Below are 23,392 nucleotides of genomic sequence, written 5' to 3'. Positions count from 1 at the left end.
TGTGTGTGGAATTTTGTCTTTTACAATCTGCACAGCCAGGTGCGCGTCTAAGAGGTCTCTGTGCCTCCATGGACCATCAGACAGTGAAAGTGTTTCCTTTAGCAGATGCTGTCCGCACAGGGTGACCACCTTGCAAACAGCCTTGGGAGACACTGGCAGCGTGTCACTAGCCTGGAAGTGTCCTGGCCCTGCTATGTCCTGAGGATGTGGGGAACTGCAGGTGCCCCGGTCTCCTGTAAACCATCTTTCATCTCAGAAGAATCCTAAGAGTAGGTAGCGCCCATCTCAGCCTCTCCATGGGGACTGTCCCACTGCTGCGGCCGCAGTCCCCTCACTCACCTTGCAGGCCTGCAGCACTCCCCTGACGGTTAACTGGTCCTCATCCTGTTATACCAGCCTCCTAACTGTCCTGTCACACAGTTCGGCTTTCCCACTTACAGGCTGAGCTCGCAGGGGGCAGAGACCCGCACGTCTGTCCCGACGTCCCCACAGCCTTGCCCACTGCTGCACTAGAATGGTTGCCCAGCAGGTGTTGGTGACTTTGGCCGTCTCCCCCAGCTGGAGTGGGCCATGTCCTCCCACCCACACTCCACACAGCTGGTCATCTACCCCGTGTATCGCAGCTCTTAGCTTCTCTCTGGGCAAGAGGTCTAAGTGGAAATTCCCTGATAGCTGTGCGTTCCAAAAAATGTGGGGATCACTTTTGTCACTGTGAATCAAACAAACAAATCAAAGTGCGAGTGGCTTTCATGATTTGCCATGAATGTGAGTTGTGTGTGCAAATGGAGTATCTGAAAACATGAGGTAAAATTTTCTCTCTCTTCTGTCTTCTGTCCCTCTCTTCCCCCTCACTTCTTACTTTCCTTCCAAACCCTTACACACAGACTTACTTGTAAATTAGGCCACATGTCTGGACCCCACCTTCCGGGGTCCACAGCAGTATCAGCAGGTGGGTGCCCTGCAGGTGGAGACGTCACACTTTGGCACCTTCACCACTTACCTGGTTACTGACCGCAGATGCCAGCGTGCATTTGGCCTCCAAGCAGTCAGTCAGGAGCAGCAGCAATATGAAGGTTGGAGGGGAGCAGCAAACTGAGACCAGTCCTCCGGGAGACAGCCAACCAATCACAGTGTCATCTCAGTGGGGAACTGGGATGAGATTTCATCACAGGAGAGTGTCCGCAGCCTTACGACAAAGCAATTTCCACCCTAACCCGAGGGCATGGTCCTCACGGGAGAGGACCCAGGTCCATTTCATTTGCATGTGGGTCAAGCATCCAATTGATTTTTATCTGTCCATTTCATTGTTGGTCAATAAAAAGACAGAAAATCCAATTTTAGGAGATTGGTCCCCTAGGCATGCTATTCAGAACATAAATATCTCCTGTTTAGCCTCAGTGATACATTTATTTCTAAGTTGGATGGACCCGCCAGCCTGGTACATCGTGGGTCGTCGCTATTATGGTGAAGGTGGCTGCGGCTGAGGCTGGTGCAACAAGGCCTCATACCAGACGGCATCAGGGCCATAAAAGGCTTTCTTATATCTTCCTGACTGCTGAAAACGTCAATGTTTTCACCCTCTGGGGTTAAGAGAGTAGAAGGTTTTAACAAGTCATCAGCTGTTTGTACTTGAGTATGAACTGGGCTCCCCGATTAACCTTCCAGCTGACTTGGGGACTCTGTGACAGGGACTCAGAGGGGTAGAGAAATGCCTACAACATGGTTCTTTCTCATCGTGTAGGCCAATGGCCCAGAATCACCTGGACACAGATGTCATGTCTGCAGGGGCCTGGACTCCATGCCCAGAAATACACACACATACAATGCTGTTTGATACAGAATATCCCCAAATGTCCTATTGTTCCAAAAGACTGTGTTTTCCCCTTAAAATAGCAAAACTAATTGAGACTGGTTGGAAGATGCTGAGATATCCAAGGCTTATTGTAAAGTAGGAGACAAGCGTGGACGAGATGGAGGCACGGGGCCAGGCAGGGCCGCCACAGCTGGTCACAGGGAGAGCAGCTGTCAGCACCAGCATCCAGTATGCAGACCGCAGGTGGGTCCCATGCAGACTGCTGTGGAAACCCTGACGTTTTCCTGACTACTTTGCTTCAGTTTCATCCAGCTGCTCACAGTGCCTCCTCCATAAAGCAGAGGTTCCTGGGGTACACAGAGGAGGAACCAGGAGTCTGCCTGCCTGGCCAGGTGGGGTAGCACGCAGCACTGACGGTGGAGCCTCCAGAGCCCAGGTTGCAGTTAGTTCCCTGGTGTATGGTGATTAAGCCTCCTGTGTGGCATGACGATGACTGGAGCCCAATCCCAACATCACCATTTAGTTTAAGTACACCTCAGTCAAACTTTGCAGTCTTCATAGGGGAAGTGAAGTTTATAATAACAGCCATTATTGTGAGGATTAAGTAAGGGAATCCACATAAAACTCCTTAGACACTCAAAATATTCAGTAGAGTGTCACCGCTAGGAGCAGTGGCCTCTGATGGCCTCCTATAAGCCCAACAAGTTCTAGGCACTCTGCTCTCTCAGTGAGTCCCAACATTCCTCGCTGAAACCCACTGAGAAGCTGCAGACCCAAACTTAGGCTCCTTCTTCCAGAGCAATCTTCCCTCAGATGGAATCACACTACAATCCTGTTGTCTTTACCATTTAGCACCAAGACGTGCTTAGTCAGTCATGTCCAGTTACCAATAATCCCCTGCTTATTTATTACAAAAACGTTCCACACTTGGTAATTAGTGATTAGGAGGAAGCGAAGTTTCCGTGTAACATAAATATTTGTTGTATTGCTAAAATACTTTTAGTATATTTTTCTTCCTTAAGAAGTGAATAGTGAATAAAACTGAATGTAATTGATTATCTGGGTAGGACACGATTCCTTACCTTAGATTCCCTACCTGGCAGGTTACCTTAGATTTAGCTGCAGAAACTACAGAAATATATTTTTATGGTTATACATCTGTGATGAATTTTTGAGTCTTTATTTTCCAAAATCCAAACTCGGAAACAAAATTGAGTCTGGATAATTCAGTTCCAAATAATGATAGTTTTATGGTCACTGAATCATGATGCAATAAAATCTGGTAAAGGTATTGCTGGACAAACAATCAGATAATCCGATAACTCATAAAATAATTCTAGCAAGGATACAACAATTAAGATGATGGAGACACTATATGTAATTATGAAAGGCATCAGGCCAGAAGACAATGATTATATAGAAAATGACTACTTACATGCAGAAATGTCTATTCATTCTTGTTATGTTTAGGATGGGGATCAATTGTTAAATTATTAACACAAAAAGGAACTAGTATTTTTTGACTCCACGTTGAAAATCAAGGGATTCAAATACAAATTGCATTTTGTACAAAAGGAGCAGAAAAAAAGGGATTAGGAAGTACAAGTTGCCAGTTACAAAAACAGTCACAGGGATATAAAGTACAGTATAAGAAATATCGTCAATAATATTGTAATGACTATGTATGGTGTCAGATGGGTAATAGACTTATTGGGGGATCACTTCATAAATTATATACATGTCTAATCACTATGTTTTATACCTAAAACTAATATAATATTGTATGTCAACTGTAATTGAATTTTTTTTTTAATTTCAAAGCCTCTTTTTTTTTTAATTTGGTTTATTTTGCATAATGACTTTCCGTGTTTTTCTACTACTGCTGCTGTGTGGAACATGTAGATAGGCAATGACATGACAGCAAAGTACAGACAGCAGAGAAATAAACCATTTTTGTTCAGCAGTACCAAACACGAAAGAAACACCTGAAAATATAAGCAGCGAAGTCTATTATAAACCCAAGAGCACACAGCATTCTGAAACCCATGACACAGTTTCAAATAAACATATGCTAAGTGACCTAGCGGTGCTCTGAAGGTATGTGCAACACTGCAACGCTCATGTTATTTTTAATTTGATGTTACAGATATGGAATTTGCACTAAAGAAAAAACAAGAACTGTACTGACACTGGAAGATCTTCCTGGCTTTTCAAGAAGGTTAGTGAGACTGATAAGTGTTCTTTGGAATGGAGGAGATTACGGAGGCCATGCCCTGAGGAAAAGGAGTCTGTAGCTGCAGTGAGGGTTGCAGGATACCTGAGCAAAAGTCATAGCACCAGAGATAAGACAGAGACATGCAGGAAAGGATTGCTGCCTCTCTCCTGCAGAACACAGTTCCATGGGAATTTACTCTCTTGTGCTCTACCTGAGACCTTCCAGTTCTGGAGCCTAATAAAATGATTCTGGTGTCACATGGCCTTTGCCCCTTGTTAATTCCACTTCTCTGTCATTCCCCTCTTCGTTCAGCCAACAAATATTTATTGAGCAGCCTTCATCAGCAATGGACTGGGAAAGACCTTTGTAGAAGAAAGGTGAAAGGGACATGGTGCCTCTTTCCTCAGAGAATTGTCATAACAAGAGCACCCTGCACCCCTCAGGGTCCCAGAGTCAGAAATGGGCTGCAGAACACCTGCTTCAGAAGATAACGTAGGAAATCCTACTGCTCCAGGTGGGGTTGGCTGAGGTGCCACTCGCCTTCACACACTGCCATTGGCTTTTCAGAATGCTTTCTCTGTGCACACTGTTGTCTGTAAGAAACAGTTTGAGGAAGTGATGGGCACAGAATTAGTTTTTACCAATGACTAAAGGGACTTGGGATGGTAGGCGCTTCACCCTCCTTCATAAGGGACTGGACCCTAGACCTGGGCAAACCAAGTGCGCTTCCTGATACCCATTTCACTGCATGCCCTGATGCATGTAATTCCAGACTCCGCTGGATGATGGTGGAAATTAAAATGGCTCAAGTGTTGTCATGTGGAATATCTCAGTGACCAAATCAGTCTTATTCTCTGACCAACTCATCTCAATACAGCCAATAAATATGTGGAAGTTCCGTTAATAAAGATGATAGATCAATAGATAGTAGGTGGGTAGATAGATAGAAGATAGATGATAGATAGATGATAGATAGACAGATGACACATAGATATGAGACAGAGAGAATCCATAGTTTACATATGAATTAGAGGAAATTTCCTTTGTTTGTGCAGATGTTCTATCACTATACTGAAGAATCTAACTTTCTCCATCGTATTTTATTTCTTTTATTAAAACAATAAAACAAATATAAGATACTATCAACAACTATCATTTTTTGGGGGGTGCATATTCAGTTGTTTATATTATCGCTCTCACTTTAATTTTGTAGTTACCAAACATCTCCCAATTTTTAAACAAATCTAATGATTTTCCAAGGCAATTTAGCTTTTTCATATATAGGTGCAGTTTCGTCTGCCACATGGAAGGACCAGCTTTTCAAGAGAGCATGATTCTGAAGAGGTTTGTCCCCTGTCATCTCTGTTCCCAGCATATAGCTGTCTGCATCCCACATTTAGGAGGACAAGGCTCAGTGGCAGGGAGGGCTGTGTAGGGTCAAGGTGACCCTACACAAAAGAAGTAGTTACCCTCACTGTACTTGTCTGTACTCCTGGGGGCTCATGAACACATATGTTCGTGGACATGAGTATGTAACACAAAGACATGTACAGTGTAAACAAATTGGAAGCAGTTATAAATGAGACTATTTGAAAGGGACAGGCTGAGACAGGGGCTGGAGGACTGAACATTATGGGGTGGAACAGGAAATCATTCCCATGAAGGGTCAGTGGGAAAGATTATCTCCAGGAAAGAATTTTTTGAGAATGGAGATCAAAATTTTAATATGATAACTAATGGAATTGATACATATGATGAACCAGCAATGGATATATTCTGTTTCGACCTATATGTTTTTGAGCTCAAAGTTAATCTGAAAAAGAGACAGATCTCCATGTCAACTTCTAATTCTGAGGTCTGGCGTGAGTGTGGAAAGCACCACCTAATACCTTCACCCTCCTTAAAGGAGGCCGGCCCTGGTCCCCCAGCTGCCGTTTGGCTCACCAGGTTTAAGAGTCACCCACACCGCAGATGTGGCCTTCCCATTGTCATGACTACCTATTTGGTTCCATGCTTGTGTCTGTGCCCCAAGGACTGAGTGATATGCGGACAAGGACCTAGAGGCGCTCATGGGGACCGGGGCTTTAACTCACTAGAACATTTTGGTGCTTCATGAGTTTTCCTGTTCTGAGAACACTTATGTACGGTTGGCCCAGGGTGCTGAGGCTGCAGGTGCCAATTTTCTGAATCAGATGTTACTTGTTAGTTACAGTTGTATGCACTGTCCCCCAACGACGTTGTAGCTTCCAGCGTTATCGGTGCACATGACACATTGGACGATCCAGTCTTTGCGAGACTGGACAAGTGATTTCACCCAACAGTGAGTGTCACTGTTCAGAGGTGCGCCCACGGCTGACGAGCCAGCCATTGTGGTATCCGTGCACGGCAGCTCCGTTTGTTTGTTCCATTTTGTTGAGGAATCTGGCTATTGCTAAGAAGCCAGCAGGTGCCTTTATCAGAAAGGCAGAACAGCAAAGTGACTGAAAGCTCTGGAATCGGGCTTGGTTAGATGCCCTCAGCACCTCACTTTCACATCAGCACTTCAGTTTTGTCATCCGTAAAATGAGCAGGATAATGTCCTCTACCTTATGTGATCATTGTCACCTGGTACATAATGATCAAAACCCGTTATATGTTATTGTTTCAGTGTGATGGCAGCAGCAGAATGGCTGTTTAAGCCACGCAGTGGTGCTACTTACTGTGGGTAATGCGAAGAGAAAGTCACAATATGCAGGGCCTTAGAAATGGTCAGCTGGAAGCTCAGCTCATTAGCCCAACTCCCCCAACAAGGCTGTTGTGAAAACTCAAGACAGTCATTAAAAAGCAGAGAACAGAAAAGTGTAGTTTGCATTTGTGAGCAAGCCTTCAGCAAGCAGATGGCAAGCGTAGCTTCATGGCACTGAGTGAGTGAGGGGGAAGGCTGAGCTCCGCCTGGTTCTTTTCCCTCCATATACAATACTAAGAAAGAGGGGTTATAAGCCCTTTTGAGTGAAGATGCCTGCTTTCCAAAAGTTCACAAAGTTCCAGGTCATTTGCAGAGGGGGACAGAAAAACAACAAAGTGACCCTGGGCATTCTACATCAGATTTGATAATTCGGATATTCACACACCTCTGTCTACATGAGTCCCAGGCAGGAGGAGCCAGCGCCCTACTATGTATGTGCCTCCTAGCTGACCAACTCCTCAGAGGGCATTGCCATACAGACAGTACACTGACCAGTACTTACGAATGGTTCACACTGCCAAGAATGTGCCGTTTTTGTTTCAGAGTGACTGTTCAGAGAGAAGAACCACCACCTTCTAAGTGGCCACCATCCTGGGGTAAACCACCCCCCACTCACTCAGCATTCTGCTCTGCTCCCGTTCCAAAGGCTTACCACACTCTACACTGACGACAAGGCATTCCTGATCCGGTGCGCCTGCCCAGTCTTCTCTTTTTCTAACCATTAGAGGGAGGGTGCTCTTGCAGTACCGAGGATGGCATCCAAAACTGTAACTTTTCCAAATCACTGATTTTGTTTAGCAAAATGGAGTTGGCTGTCCATGACTGTCCCTGACAATACCGTGAGGGACGTTTAGATGTGGAAGCCATAAGGATACCCTCTGAGGAATCGCCGTGCCAGAGCCAAGCCAGAATCTCAGAGCGAGGTCACATGGAAACGCTTCTCAGCCTTCAGCTTGGATCTGCCTTCTTACTGGTTCCTGGAGGGCCAGAGTACACAGAGTGGTTCTCTGGTCACTTGCCCATTGGTTCCCGTCCTCAGTCCTGAGAACAGGAAATGGCCAACACCCACTGTGCCTCATTAGGGTGGTGGCCCAGCAGAAGTGAGCATTTCATTCTGGCACACTGTGCTCCTCTACACAGATCAACCCTCTTCTACTTGTCAGATTCCTGTGATCCTTCAAGATCCAGTTCACATCTTACCTAAGTTACAAATTTATCCCAATTCCCCCGAAGACGTTGTTGACCACATTTCCATTATATTTTGTAAATTCCTCCCTGTAACACAGCACTCGCTCTTTATGTTTCCGACAACGCCCTTTAACTGGGCAATTCCTCCAGTACCAATGCAGTGTCTGACTAGTGGGGGCCTACCAACCTAGAACATCACACATTTCTGGACCTACAAAAAGTCTGTAATAATTGAATGCATAAATCAACATGCTTAATACTGCTTTATGATTGGGACTTCATCAACATGCCTGTGGTTTCTTCTCCAAAAATCTTAGGCATGATATTTCACTCATGAAGATGTACACAAGCATGAAATATGCTCTTTGCACCTTTTGATAAAATATTGAATATCTCCATTTTGCAAACAGACAAACAAAATTCTAACAGTAAAATCTTTCTTTGGATTATTAAACTGTTTCTTGCTTGACTGAGGGTTGAAAATCTTCCACATGCTGCTACTTGTAGGTAGAAAAATCCATCAGCTACAAGAAAGAAGCCCTGGGCATTTTCCTAAGTGTTCTTTCTAATTGACACTCAGTCACTTTCACAGGAATCTAAAGAACCAAATTTTCTACCAGATTTCAACAAAATTTAAAAGTCATGCCAACTGTTTAAAGTAATAAGACTAACCTAGAATGTGGTTTACAGTCTGCTTTCTTCACTCTGGCCAGATGAGAAGCAATGAGAAGGGAGTAGGCGTTGGTGTCACCTTACTCCTGATAACAGGAGTAAGACTGATACATTTTTTAAAGTTTGTTTTTCAAGGTTTGGTAACATTTAAAAGGAGCACAAAAAGATCAAAAAACAAATATATCCAATGACTTACATATTTTAATTCTAATTCAACTTTTGGAACTTCTCTGGATTATGGTTGCTATGGTCTAAATGCTGTGTCTCATGTCATCAAAATGGCGGCGTGAGGTGAGCCTCTGTAAAGCTCCCCTGGAATTTACAGCTAATCGAACAACAATAACTCCACAAAGGACACCCTGCACAGCAGACAGGCAAGACAAAGAGGCCCACTACTGAATTCACCTAAAGGTGGGCGAATCACCCGAGGGGGGAGGAGGGAAGGGAGAAGTGCGGAGACAGAGCCCCACGGGCACAGGACGCAGACCTGGCTCAGTGCTCCGAGCTCGCTGCATCCCGGAACTACCGCAGGTGTGGGAGAGAGAACTCGGACTGCCAGGGCTCCACTTATGGCCCACAGGGTTCAGGGGACAGCATATAACACAGCTGAAACCAATGCTCACGGCACAGACCTCGGAGCAAAGACTGAGGGAAGAAGACTGAAAACGGTGGTTTAAGGCCTCACTGCACAGAGAACGGAAGCCTTAGGCACTGAGACTAGACGCCCCCTCCCTACCCTCCCAGAGCTCACCCCGCCCCCACCTGGCCAGGGCTAGAAGCAAAACAGTAGCACTGTCAGATCAAAAGAACAGAATATTTACTGTTCTGAGAACTGTGGACCGCAGACACAGATTCGCAGCCCAACTAGTTCTGGCAAACGGGAGGGAGCTGAGGGAAGTCTGTGGTGGTGGTCGCCGCCATTGCTCTGGGCCACCTCTCACAACTCTCCCTGCCCCTGGCCCCACCTATCTGGGCAGATCCCTGCAGGAGTAAACAGAACTGCTGAAACATACGGGCTCTGAATCTGGTGCAGGAAGAGCTATGAAACTTCAAAAGCTCTCCGCATACCCACACGGACACTGCGCCCTGTGACCCAGGCGAACTATTAACAGAGGAGAAGCCCATCTTCCAGGGAATCCCCCCATTGTGTGAGAAGCTGGAATAGTTCAGAGAAAACATAGCACTACCATGTGAGAGAGAAAAAAAAGGCTGCAGTCAGAGAGAAAATAAAACATTCTACCAACAAGTACTGGAAAACAAAAGAAAGACCTCTTCCTATCAACCTGTTGCAGAAGCCACTCCTGTAGATATCTAGGAAGAGAAATAATAAATCAGTAATTGCCATGAATAACCAAGGCAAGCTCAGAAAGAAAGTGAAAGTCTCCAGAAAAAGGAACTTAAAGATATGGAAATATGTCACTTAAATGACAGAGAATTCAAGGTTGCAGTTCTGAAAAAAACTCAACGAGATGCAAGAAAACACAGAAAGGCAGTTTAATGAACTCAGAAACACAATTAAAGAACAACATGATCATTTTACGAAAGAGATTGAAATTTTAAAAAAGAACCAAATAGAATTTCTGGAGATTAAGAACTCAACAGAAGAAATGAAGAATGAAATAACCAGCTTAGGTAGTAGAGTTGACCAGATGGAGGAAAGAATCAGTGACATCAAAGATAGAAACCTGGAACTGACACAGATGGAAGAAGAAAGAGACTTGAGACTTAAAAGAAAAGAAAGAACTCTACAAGAAATATCTGACTCCATCAGAAAGAGCAATATAAGAATAATGGGCATACCAGAAAGAGAAGAAGGAGAGAAGGGAACAGAGAATACATTCAAACAAATTGTTGATGAGAACTTCCCAAATTTGTGGACAGAACTGGATCATTAATCCAAGAAGCAAATAGAACACCTAATTACCTCAATCCGACCAGGCCTTCTCCAAGGCATGTTGTATTGAAGCTGTCTAAAATCAACGACAAAGAAAGAATCCTCAAGGCAGCCAAGGAAAAGAAGACGGTAACCTACAAAGGAAAGCCCATTAGATTATCAGCAGATTTTTCAGCAGAAGCTCTACAAGCCAGGAGGGAGTAGAACCAAATATTCCAACTATTGAAAGAGGGAAATTATGAGCCAAGAATAATATATCCAGCAAAGATATCCTTTAGATATGAAGGAGGAATAAAGACCTTTCCAGACATACAGAAGCTGAGGGAATTTTCTAATACACGACCTGCAGTACAAAAAATACTAAAGGAGGCTATTCGACCACCATCAACAGGGACAATTTGTGGCAACCAAAACATAAAAAGGGGGAAAGTAAAGGCCTGAACCGGAATATGGGAATGGAGAAAGTAAGCGTGCTGAAGAAAATGGAATACACTAAATACCAAACTTTCTTTTACATAAACTTAAGGGTAAAGACTCAAAAAAAATCCAGAACTGAATTATATACTGTAATAAAAGAAGAAACAGAGGGAAACATCATAGAATACCACCACACGGAAATAATAGACAACAACAAAAAGGCAAAGAAACAATGGAGACACAGCCTTACCAGAAAACTAAAGATAGAATAATAGGAAATCCTCACATATCAATAATCACCCTAAATGTAAATGGACTGAATTCACCAATAAAAAGGCACAGAGTAGCAGATTGGATCAAAAAACTAAACGCAACCATATGCTGTCTCCAAGAGACACGTCTCAGCTACAAGGACAAGTACAGACTCAAAGGGAAAGGGTGAAATTGACACTCCAAGCAAATGGTACCCAGAGAAAATCAGGTGTAGCCATAATGATATCAGATGAAACAGACTTCAGGGTGAAAAAGGTAACACGAGACAAAGATGGACATTTCATAATGGTAAAGGGGACTATACAACAAGAAGACATAACAGTCATCAATATTTATGCCCCTAGTCAGGGAGCACCGAAATATACCAAGCAACTACTAACAGAACTAAAGGGAGAAATTGACCCAAACACAATTATACTAGTGGACTTAAATACATCATTGACCATTGACAGCTATGGATAGATCATCCAAACAGAAAATAAATAACGAAATAGCAGCCCTAAAATGACACATTAGATGAAATGGACATAATTGACTTATATAGAGCACTTCATCCTAAAACATCAGACTATACATTCTTTTCTAGTGTACATGGAACATTCTCAAGGATAGACCATATATTGGGACATAAAATCAGCCTCAGCAAATTTAAGAAGATTGAAATCATACCAAGCATATGCTCTGATCACAAGGCTTTGAAATTGGATATCAACTGCAAAAAGAAAGCAGGAAAACGTACAAATACATGGAGATTAAACAACATACTTTTAAAGAACGACTGGGTCAAAGAAGAAATTAGAGGAGAGATCAAAAGATACATAGAAACAAATGACAACGAAAATACATCCTACCAAAATTTTTGGGATGCAGCAAAAGCAGTTTTAAGAGGGAAATTTATATCATTACAGGCCTATCTCAAGAAACAAGAAAAATCCCAAATAAATAACCTCATGTTACACCTTAAAGAACTAGAAAAAGAAGAACAAGTGAAACCCAAGGTCAGCAGAAGAAAGGAAATAACAAAAATCAGAGCAAAACTAAATGAAATAGAGAACAAAAAGACAATAGAAAAAATTAATGTGACAAAGAGCTGATTCTTTGAAAAGATTAACAAAATTGACAAACCCTTGGCTAGACTCACTAAGATAAAAAGAGAGAAGACACTAATTAACAAAATCAGAAATGAAAAAGGGGAAGTTATCACAGACACCACAGAAATACAAAGGATCATCCAAAAATACTATGAAGGACTATATGCCACCAAATTCAATAACCTAGAAGAAATGGACAACTTCTTAGAAACATATAGCCTTCCAAGGCTGAACCATGAAGAACTGGAAAATCTAAACAGACCGATCACCAGTAATGAAATTGAATCAGTCATCCAAAACCTTCCCTAAAGCAAAAGTCCAAGTCCAGATGGCTTCACTAGTGAATTCTACCAAACATTCAAAGAGGATCTAATACCAATCCTGCTCAAACTCTTCCAAAAGAGTGAAGAAGAGACAGTACTGCCTAACTCATTTTATGAGGCCAACATTATTCTGATACCCAAACCTGGTAAGGACAACCCAAAAAAAGAAAACTACAGACCAATATCTCTGATGAATGCAGATGCAAAAATCCTAAACAAAATTCTAGCAAATCGAATAAAACAATGCATTAAAAAGAATATTCATCCCGACCAAGTGGGGTTCATCCTCGGGGCACAAGGATGGTTCAACATCTGCAAATCCATCAATGTGATACATCACATAAAGAAAATAAAGGACAAAAATCACATGATTATATCAATTGATGCAGAAAAAGCATTATACAAGGTTCAACATCCATTTATGATTAAAACACTTAATAAAATAGGTATAGAAGGAAAATACCTTAACATAATAAAGGCCATATGTGACAATCCCTCAGCTAACTTCATAATTAATGGTGAAAAACTGAAGCCCTTTGCTCTACGTTCAGAAACACAACAGGGCTGTCTCCTAACACCTCTGCTTTTCAACATAGTGTTGGAAGTCCTCGCCAGAGCAATCAGGCAAGAGAAAGAAATAAAAGGCATCCAAATTGGGAATGAAGAAGTTAAATTGTCATTCTTTGCAGATGACATGATGCTGTATATAGAAAACCCAAAGACTTCACCAAAAAGCTATTAGAAACAATCAACGAATACAGTAAAGTTGCCGGCTTCAAAATCAATGTACAAAAGTCCATTGCATTCCTATCTACTAACAATGAAATCTCAGAAAAAGAAACACAAAAAACAATTCCTTTTGCAATTTCAGTAAAAAGAATAAAATACCTAGAAATAAACTTAACCAAGGATGTGAAAGACCTATATGCTGAAAACTACAAGACATTTTTGAAACAAATTGAAGAAGACACAAAGAAATGGAAAGACATTCCATGCTCATGGATTGGAAGAATCAACATAGTTAAAATGGCCATATTACCAAAAGCAATATACAGATTTAAGGCAATCCCCATCAAAATCCCAATGGTATTTTTTAAAGAAATAGAACAAAAAATCACCAGATTTGTTTGGAACCACAAAAGACCCCAAATAGCCAAAGCAATCTTAAGAAAAAAGAACAATACTGGAGGTATCACACTCCCTGACTTTAGCTTGTACTACAGGGCTACAATAATCAAAACAGCATGGTATTGGCAGAAAAACAGACACATAGACCAATGGAATAGAATTGAGAACCCAGAAATAAAACCACATAAATATGGACAGATAATTTTTGACGAAGAAGCTAAAGACACACAATAGAGGAAAGACAGCCTCTTCAATAAGTGGTGCTGGGATCATTGGAAAGCCACGTGCAAAAGAATGAAACTGGACTGCTATCTGTCACCATGTACCAAAATTAATTCAAAATGCATCAAAGACTTAAGCATAAGACCTGACACAATAAACTGCAGAGAAGGAAACATAGGTACTAAACTTATGGACCTTGGGTTCAAAGAGCATTTTATGAATTTGACTCCAAAGGCAAGGGAAGTAAAAGCTAAAATAAACGAATGGGACTATATGAAACTTAAAAGCTTCTGCACAGCAAAAGAAACCATTGACAAAATAAAGAGGCAACCAACTGAATGGGAGAAGATTTTTGCAAACCGTGCCTCCGATAAGGGGCTAATATCCAAAATATACAAGGAACTCATGCAACTCAACAATAAAAAAACAAACAACCCAATTGAAAAATGGGCAGAGGACCTGAAGAGACATTTCTCCAAAGAGAACATACAAATGGCAAATAGACATATGAAAAAATACTCAACATCACTAATCATCAGAGAAATGCAAATAAAAACCACAATGAGATATCACATCACCCCAGTCAGAATGGCTATCATCAACAAGACAAATAGTAACAAGTGTTGGAGAGGCTGTGGAGAAAAAGGAACCCTCATATACTGTTGGTGGGAATGCAGACTGGCGCAGCGGCTATGGAAGGCAGTGTGGAGGTTCCTCAAAAAATTACGAATAGAATTACCATATGAACCAGCAATCCCTCTCTTGGGTATCAACCCAAAAAATCTGAAAATATTTATACATAAAGACACGTGTGCTCCAATGTTCATTGCAGCTTTGTTTACGGTGGCCAAGACATGGAAACAGCCAAAATGTCCTTCGATAGATGAATGGATAAAGAAGTTGTGGTATATATACACAATGGAATACTATTTGGCGGTACGAAAAGATGATATAGGAACATTTGTGACAACATGGATGGATCTTGAGAGTATGATGCTAAGCAAAATAAGTCAGACAGAAAAAGCAGAGAACCATATGATTTCACTGATATGTGGTATATAAACCAAAAAGAACAAAAGAACAACACAAACAAATGAGAAACAAAAACTCATCGACATGGACAATAGTTTAGCGGTTACCAGAAGGTAAGAGGGGAAGGGGGTGGGAGATGAGGGTAAGGGGGATCAAATATATGGTGATGGAAGGAGAACTGACTCCGGGGGTGAACACACAATGGGATTTATAGATGATGTGATACAGAACTGTACACCTGAAATCTAACTAACAATTGTCGCCCCAATAAATTTATAAAAAAATAAATGCTCTGTCTCTTCCCAATTCATATGTTAACACCTAACCCCCAGTGTGGTGGTGTCACGAGGTGGGGCTTCTGGGAGGTGATGAAGTCACAAGGGTGGAACCCCATGATGGGTTTAGTGCCCTTGCTAAGAAGACCCCAGAGAGCAACCTCGTCCCTTTCTCCACATGAGGACACAGTAAGAAGATGCCATCAATGAACCAGGAAGCAGGTCCTCACTAGATACAGAATCTGCCTTGAACTCAGACTTCCAGCCTTCAGACGATGAGAAACAAGTTTTATTATTAATAATCCCCAGTCTGTGTTAATTTCTTCAAGCAGCCAATGGACTAAGACATAAGCCATGCTCCATTCTTTCAACTCAGGATTATCTAAAGAAATGCTAGCCTCCAGTGATAAAGACTCATGATCTCTGGTATTTCACACGGTTATAACTTGATTTCCTTCATAGGCACTAACAACTGGCAGCTGGCAGAGGAATAAAAACCCTCTTAGTCTGAGCAAAGCAGTCCCCGATGTACTTTCTGGTACCCAGTCCCTCTTTAGTCTCTCCCAGTAGACAAGGAAGCCTTGGATGTGGCCGAGAGAGATGTGGACACACACAAGCATCCACACTTAAAGACTTCATGCTTCATAATGTCTGTCGGGTTACTAACGTGATAACCACATGAGTAAAGTCTGCATGGTCCATCCCCCTCAGACAAAGACTATTAATGGATCATCTACGCTGATTCACTCATCAAAAAATTGCATTGCCATTAAACTGTTGTATCTGTGAGCTTTTGTTTGTTTGTCTTGTTCATTTGTTGCTTTCAGTTTTATATCCCACATATAAGTGAAATCACATGGTTCTCAGCTTTTTCTGTCTGACTTATTTCGCTTAACATAATCTCGAGATCCATCCGTGTTGTCACAAATAACAGTATTTCATTTTTTTATGGCACAGTAGTATTCCATTGTATATATGTACTACATCTTTTTTATCCAATCATCTACCAAAGTGGTTACCAAAAGGTACAGGTGAGGGAGGTAGAAAAGAGTAAGAAGAGTCAAATATATGGTGACAGAAGGAGATTTGACTTTGGGTGGTGAACACACAATGCAACATACAGATGCTGTATTATAGAACTATGCAACTGAAACATATATAATTTTATTAACCAATGTCACCCCCAAAAAAATTTATTTATTATTAACAAATAAATAAATAAAACTAAGAAATAAAAAAAAAATCTTTGCTTTAAAAAAAATCGCATTGCCTTTTTTCTTACTGTTATACTTGTTAAGGTATGATACATGCCATTTACACAAACATTAAAGGACCCACAAATAATGCAACAGAAATCACAGTAGCTGCTATTTATTAAGCATCTTCTTGGGAGCCACTGTGCTAGGAACTTGAGGTATTTATTCTCTCAAATCTCACAATAGCCCAGTGTGGTCATTATTACTGTGCTCAATTTTGTTGAAAAGCAGGCCAAGGGCCATTTATTAAGTGAAGAGCTGAAATTCAAACCTGCTTTCTCTGGGTTTAAAGTCAAATTCCCTCCATAATATCACATCTGAGATAAATGTCTTGCTACTTCCAGGGAGCAGAGTTAACTGCCAAGAAAGGATGCAGGCTCCCGAAGGCGGAAGCAGCCACCCATGCACCAGCAGGCCTCGCCGGGGCCATGGACAACCCCCTGCAGGCGGCTGCCTTGGCCTGGTACTGGTAAGGGACCCCAAGGCCCTCTGGTTTCACTGTGCTTCAAATGTATGAGCAGGACTCTCTGCCATCGTGGGATGTGTCTGCGCGTGGGAATTCTAATGAAAGCAAAACCAGCACTGAGAGGCGGAGGTGGGACAGCACTCTGTGACTTTGCCCAACTATGAAGAACTGTGATCACACACACGGACAGAGCGGTCCCTATATGGCTATGTGCGCTCAGCAATTGTCTCCCAGGCTGACGGGACCAGTGCTTGTACTCTGGTTCATTAGAAGAGCTGTGTTTTACTTGGAGACACGTGAGGATATTCATAAGTAATTCAGGCTCCTGAGAGGACGGAGCCATTGTAAGAATGTTATGTTTCCATTGGGCAGATTACGTGCATCCAGGCTATCAACGGTTCTCAGGTGTTAGGTGGGCAGTGTCGTCAGTTTGCTGTTGGAGAGGAAGGTAGAGAATCAAAGTCCCAAGGTACAGGGATTCCCAGGTGAACGAAGGAAATTCAATGAACAGTGCTGGCTAATGAAAAATGTTTGATGCGAAAGGACTCTGAATTACCCTGGTCGGGCTCCCCCAAGTCCATCCTTGTTCAGAATGACCTGTGACTGAAGTCGTGTGCGCACGTGGAGCCCTCAGTGTCGCTTTCCTTAACTCAGGCTCTGGAGATTCGCCAGTGCAGTTGTATCAATCGCGGTTTTCATGCTTAGTCTCATTCCATTGCGTGGAGGCACCATAAGCTGTTTATCTACTCAAAAGTTGTCGGACGTAGGTTTTCCTCCCCGTATCTCGGTGACTGTAGCTAATGCAGTTGTGACCATTCATTCTCAGGCACGTTTTGGTACGTTCTTGTTTCACGTAAGTAAAATACCCACAGTGGGAGTGCTGGGATTTAGGATACGTGTGCTTAATTCTGTAAAACACTGCCCAACTCTTTTCAAAATGGGCTGTACCATTTTTCATTTACATCAGGAACATATAACAGTGCCCATTGCTCCACGTCCTGGCACGCATCTGGTGTTTTCCATTCTTTTGTCTGTTTGGCGGTTTTTAGTCCTTGTAGTAGAAATGCTGTCTCACTGTAGTTTTAATTTGCTTTCATTCATTACCAATGAGATGCTATCTTTTCCAGTGTGCTTACTGAACATCTGTATTTCTTTGATAAAGTGTTCAAATATTCTGCCCGTTATATATCAGATTATTTGTCTTTTTATTAAGGAGCTTGGAAAATTCTTTATATACGTATTTCTGTTACTAGTCCTTTATTAGATATGTGCTTTTCAGATTTTTTCTCCCAGCCCATGTCTTGTCTTTTTGTTTACTTAACAGAGTCTTTCAAACGTTTTTAATTTAATGAAGTTTAATTGATCAATTTTTCTTTTATGGTTTTATGTATCAGTTATGAGTCAGAATTCTTTTTTGTATATATGGATACCCAATCGTTCCAGCATCAATCATTGAAAAGATTATCCTTCATTGAGCTGCCTTGGCACAACTGTCAAAATCAAAGAGAGTTTTTCTCTTCTGTTCCATTGATTTATATATCAGTCATTACACCAGTATACATTGTCTCCATTACTCTATCTTTGAAGAAAGTCCTAAAATCAGATAGTGGTCTTATTCAAAATTGTTTTGACTATTCTAAGTCATTTGTTTGCCACACTAATTTTAACACAAACAGGCTGTTGCAATTTTGGTTGTGTTGAATCTATAGATTAGTTTTGGGGGAATTTACCATTTTACATTATTGAGTTTTTATATCTATAAACATGATACATATTTCTTCTTTATAAATTTTATTTAGAGTTTCATTTTTCTCAGCAATAAGTTATAGTTTCCAGCAGAGAAATTTTACCCACATATTTTAGTTTTCTACCTACATGTTCCATAGCTTTGGAACATGTATTTGCTAATGTATTTTTTATTTTAATTTCTGGTTTTTATTGGTCAGTATTAAAAAACTATTGGATTTTATTTCATGCCTATTCCTGAGAATTTGCTAAACTCATCATCAACTCTAGTTGTGGTTTTCAGTATCTTTGGGATTCTCTTTGAAAATTATGTTATCTTCAGATAAAGACAGTTTTATATTGCCTTTTTAATAGCTAGCCTTTTAAAAATATTTATCTTGCTTTGGTTATATATACAAATATGAATAGGAAAGGTTAAAGAAGCCCTCCTTGCCTTGTTCCTAATCTTAGGGGGAAGTCTTTCACTATAAGTGTGATGTTTCCTATGGATGGAGGAAGTGTGTTATCAAGATCAGGTTGAGGACATCTTCTCTTCCTGTTTTGCTGAGAGATTTTATCATGAGTGGATTTGTGTAAAAATCATATTATCATATACTTTTTAATCTATTGATGTAGGGAATTACAGAGACTGGTTTATAAACGTTGACACAACTTTATACTCTGGAATGAATTTCAATGGGCCATCATACATTTTTCTCATACTGCTGAATTTTTTTCCTCAGAATTTTGTAAATGATTGCTACATCAACATTCGTGTGGAGTGCTGTTCTGTAGTACTTTTTCCCGTAATGTTTTTGTATGGCTTATTTCAGAGTAAGAAGAATGGTCTTCTTACTCGTCTGATCTCATCAAACAGGTTGAGGTTTTGTCTCTTATCTTGTGTTCTGGAAGACGTCATGTTGAATTGCTATTATTTCTTGCATAAAGTCTTTGGTAGATTTTACCTTTCCAATTGCTCCTGTGAGCCCTTTGCCTGGTCTGTCAGGGCCCTAAGGAGAGCTATGCAGGTGTTTTGATGCAGGTTGGGTGATATACTGTGGAAATAAGTAGAATAACTTGGGCTCCGGGACAGAGCAGGTGATAAGACTGTAGGAATTCAGGGGCTGGTACAGAAAAAAACTTGAAAGCAGAGGGCCCATCAGAAGGAAGGTAAATCTCTTACAGTACAGGAAGTTTCCCCAGGGCTTTGCTGCTAAACCAGTCGGATTCTTATCAGAACCTGACTAAAGGGACAGCTTCACACCACAGTGCCCCTGAAACTTGGAAAGCCCTTAAGGAGGACCTGGTCCAATTCCCCCTCTGATGTTAAGATGTTTCCTGGGCATCCAGCTCTGTGGGCCCAGCCTCTTGTGGATTCCTGGAGGTCACCACTGCCTAGAGCAGCATTTACATCTGTAGACAGTTCTGGCGATGAGCAAGGCCTTCATACTGAGCCCAGATCTGCCTCCTTTAAACTTCACATATTGGCTTTAGCTGAGGATAGAGGTCAGTGGAGAGAGTCGCCCGCTTCTTCCACAGCTTTAGCCCTTCAGACATTTGGGGCAATTTACTGCATCTCCACCAACTTTGCAGCTCCCCACTGGCATTCCCAGTTTTCTCAATAATTACTCAGAAGACATCTCAACATTCTGGCCACTGTCACCAAAAAGACCCCACTGTGTCTATTAATGTGTGAAGTTAAGCAGTAAACCCACTTCTTCCTATATTGCCTGAAAAAGGAAGAAGAAAAGGGAAATGGGTCTCCTCCCAAATGGTCCCCCTAGAAATGCAGCATGACTGCTCTGGGGATCACTGCACATCAGGCCTTCTATTCTAGAAGGAGGATTCCTGAGACAAAGTTCTTCATCTGCTTCAAAAAGCTTACATGAACCAGGCAGGAAGAAAACAGCCCAAAATGAGAATACCATTTTATTTTCATTCTCCTATGTTCAACTTTTAAGAAAATCAAATTTATAGATTGGTGCAACTGCTAGGGAAAATGGTATGGAGGTTCCTCAAAAAGTAAGAATAGAATTACCATGTGACCCAGCAACCCCTCTCCTGGGTATCTACCCCAAAAATCTGAAAACATTTATCCGTTTTGCAGTTTGATTTACGGTGGCCAAGACATGGAAACAACCAAAGTGTCCTTCGATAGATGATTGGATTATTAGGCTAAGTGAAATAAGTCAGAAAAAGTCGAGAACCATATGATTTCACTGATATGTGGGATGTAAAACTGAAAATAACAAAGGAACAAGACAAATGAAGAAACAAATGTTCGTAGACACAGACAACAGTTCAGTGGTTATCAGAGGGGAAGGAGAAGGGGTCTCTAGAAGAGGGTAAACGGGGTCTACTATGTGGTGATGGAAAGAGAACTGACTCTGGGTGGTGAACACACAATGTGATATATAGATGACATATTACAGAATTGTCCACCTGAAATCTATGTAACTTTACTAACAATTGTCACCCCAATAAATGTAATTAAATAAATAAATAAATAAATAAGAAAATCAAGTTCTTCAGTTCCCAAAGGAATTATAACAAACTGTAACAAAAATAATTCTTGGAACTTTTTGGCTGAAATTCTGTGAATAGATTATTCTTTACTTTAGAAAGGATTTTAACAACTACACATCCCAGTGCTCACCTTGAACACTTGACAAGCTGCTTTCTCCTGTTACATGTACAGGTTAATAAGAACTTCCATTGAATGCTATATCCACTGAACTGTATCTTCATTAAATCTGAGAAATGTAAAAATCTGAATTCTTTAATAGTTCATCATTTTAGAAACATGAATCTCGTCAAGTGCTGATGTTTTAAATACTCGTAATATCAGCTGATAAAATCAGTGTTCTTTCATTTCTCTGTGTAGTGTGCCTTCTACCACCAAACCAATAGTTGTATCAAAATAGGGAAGGAGGGAGCTGAGTGGTGACAGGAAGAATTTTGCATAGCATAATTTAGCATAAAGGTCCTCTGAGCACGAGGTTACTCAGAATTGCCTCGGAATCACAGCTCCGCCATTCACTAGTTGTATGAAATTGGGAAAATTACTGAACATCTCTGACTCGGTTTTCTTATGTCAGACATGGCAAAGGAAAGGGTTTCTATAATGATGTAGGAAAGTATAAGGAAGATATTTTTTTCACCGTAAGCAGCACGCGGTAGCTACTGTCATTTCCTTGTAATGAAGACAATGGGCTAAATTCCCATCTCTGAGCCTGGGTCCACGTGTAAGTTAAGAAACACTGGTATATTCACATTTATATAATTCCTGCAACCCCACTGCAAATGCACCAGGCCCTGTGTGTTTACCTTCATTAAGAGCACCTTCCTCTCTAACAAAATGCTATTTCTTTTCCCAAGACCAATCTAGACATAGAAGCCAAGAGGGGCAAAGCGGGGTACAGCTTCTGCTATGCCCTGGCCACTCCCCATGTCTCCTCGGTACAGGGACCATCAGCCTTGGCCAGCCTCGTCAGGAATGCGGCCTCTGCATCCAGTCCCAGACCTGTCCAGGTAGAATCGGCACTTTCACAGCCCATCCCCCCGTGAGCCATGTGCACACCCAGTATGCACAGGACCATTCCCCCATCACCATGGGACGAGGAACAGGATGGCCGGTCAGTATGTGACATGGACTCAAGAGTCATCAGAGGGACCGCAGCCTAGTGAGAGCTGGTTGGGCCCCTCACAAGGAGTCACAAATCCTAATCCTCGCGAGTGAAAACGGGATCCCAGTGCTGCTCTATTTCCATGGCCTCACTCTGCCCACCTTTGAGGGCCACATGCAAGAGGAAGCAAAATTAGAGGATGTGTAACTTTTGTTCAAATCTCCACTGTTTAATCAGTTTTTAAAGTGAGCATAATTGAGGTAGACAGGGTTTTACCTGTCTTCACCACCAACTTTCTGCGCCTGACACTGTCTAGAAAATACTGTCGAATTAATGAATGAACGAATGAATGAGAAATGAAGAAAATGAGTTGTGTGTGCAGGTGAAATATGGGATTGTTTCCAGTTCCTACGCGTCTGAATGATGTGTGGAAGAGTTTGCTGGTAGCAAGAACACGCCGAGATTTTTGCAAACTGATTAATTGAACATTTAACAGCTTGTTTTCATGTACAGTTTACTCAATTTATATAAGCAATTACTGAATTTGCATGTACAAATGGATGCAGCTGCAAAGCCTAAGGTATTTCTTTTTATTAGATCTACTAAATTTGAATGAGAAAATAGGTTTAAAAGTCGCGCTCAGCATAGAGCCTCTGCTAATGACAGACACAGCCCAGCACCCTGGATCTGAGTAAAGGTTATTGGGAAGGTCACTTACACCAGATACATTAATAGGACTTGAAATGCATGAAATTCTGTTTTACAGTTAAATTGCAAGAAGAGACAAATCTTAATCACTCCCTACCTTGATCTAGTCCTGACAGCTCAACTGTTCTAAATTAGTTATGTAGAAATAGGCCGGAGTTCAGTGAAATGTGACTAGCAGTACAGTGAAATGTGTTCACAGCAGTGAAATTAACCCACATTTCAAGTTATACAAAGTTCTTGCCACTTTTTTCCAAATATTTTTCTCTTCATTTCATGTGGAATTTAAAGGGTAGATAAGACATTTTAATGCTGTGGTCAATAACTCCATCAAAATTTGACTTAG

This window comes from Rhinolophus ferrumequinum, unplaced genomic scaffold (genome assembly GCF_004115265.2).
Source record: "Rhinolophus ferrumequinum isolate MPI-CBG mRhiFer1 unplaced genomic scaffold, mRhiFer1_v1.p scaffold_109_arrow_ctg1, whole genome shotgun sequence".
Classification (NCBI taxonomy): domain Eukaryota; kingdom Metazoa; phylum Chordata; class Mammalia; order Chiroptera; family Rhinolophidae; genus Rhinolophus; species Rhinolophus ferrumequinum.
This window is presented reverse-complemented; position numbering follows the sequence as displayed.